The following is a 1,594-nucleotide window of genomic DNA, read 5'->3' as shown; positions in this document are numbered from 1 at the left end:
ACAGGGATGTTTGAAAGCAGAGACTTACCTCCTTGCTCACCTTCATTACTCCAGTGCCTGTATCCAATTTACATACAGAGGTGTTTTCCTCACCAATTCCAGCTGCAGCAAACCAGCTTGTTAAGGCAGGTGAGCTGGGATGATTAGAGTCAAGATCACTAATTGCATTGTGATGAATCCAAAAAAATACAAATTGACATTTTGCCCATTTGGGCGGGATCCTGATCATGCCAAATTTTTTAAATGGTAAAATGGAAATGGACACGAAAGCAGGTGCCATTCGCACTCTTCACATCATGTTCGATTTTGTGACTTTTCCCGCCGCAAAATAGGCACAATAAAGTTGTAAAATTCAGGCCTACATCTATCTACCAAATTGGCCAAAAAAGACCCAGACACGAGGTGAGGAAATGCCAGTGGTAGAATGTTTTGGGAACTGTGGAGAAGAAGTATGTTTGCGTAATGTTGCATGAAATAGAATTAAACAGATTACATGAATTCCTGACGTTAGGCAGTGCCCTGATGGTGTTCCATATGGATGCATTAGTCCCCTCTAGATTCAAAGTGATTGATTGATTGATTGGTCCTGCAGTAGTGTTAGCAGGTTTTTAATTTGATCATGTTCATGATATTTTAAAGAAAATGGGAAAGATGTGGTAATAAAAATCTCTGGTTTTGATTTTAACCCAAAGACCTGATGGGATAGGATGATTAAATGTTTAAAATGGTAAAAAAAAATCACCTTGTACTCTCTAGAAACCTGCCACTCAGCTTTACTCAACTGGTTGGGGTGCTACAGTGGTACAGTGGTTAACGCTGCTGCTTCACAGCCCTGGGAACCTGGGTTTTATTCCCAGTTTAGGGGACTGTCTGTGTGGAGTTTGCACATTCTCCCCGTGTCTGGTTGGGTTTCCTCCAGGTGCTCTGGTTTCCTCCCACAGTCCAAAGACGTGCTGGTTAGGTGGTTTGACCATCCTAAATTGCCCCTTGGTGTCAGGGAGACAAGCTAAGGCAAATGCGTGAGGTTTTGGGAATGGGGCCTGGATCCCCAGTGCAGACTCGATGGGCCATATGGCCTCCTTCTGTACTGTAGGATTCTCTGACTTAGATCAGAAAAGGTAGGTGCTCATGAATATATTGAAATTGGGATTTATAGACATCATGCAAACCTGGCACAAGTTTAGCTGATCTAATACATGCATTTTGCGAGGTACAAAATGACTTGTCTGATTTTTGCACCAATGCCTAGTGACATTGCAAGATCTCAAGGCCTAACATGGGGACTGGGATAATAATCCTTAACAAGCACGACTATATTGACAAAATACATGCCATTCTAAATGACAGATCCAAATTCATATTTATTGGACCTGCTGTCAAGCATGATTGCACATCTCTGCTCGAAAGGAAGTTATAAAAACATTTGTTATAGACTTGCATAAGAGTATGTGAGCTGCCTTGTAGTGTTGATGATAAGAATCCTATATCTATGTATGTCCAAACTATCCAAGACACACAAAAGTGATGTATCATTATGCTCTGTCTTATCTATGACTGATGATGATGACAGGAATTGGCCAAATGGTTAAGTGAG

This window comes from Carcharhinus amblyrhynchos, chromosome 8, assembly GCF_965287045.1.
Source record: "Carcharhinus amblyrhynchos chromosome 8, sCarAmb.v2.hapA, whole genome shotgun sequence".
NCBI lineage: Eukaryota > Metazoa > Chordata > Chondrichthyes > Carcharhiniformes > Carcharhinidae > Carcharhinus > Carcharhinus amblyrhynchos.
Note: the sequence above shows the minus strand (reverse complement) of the source record.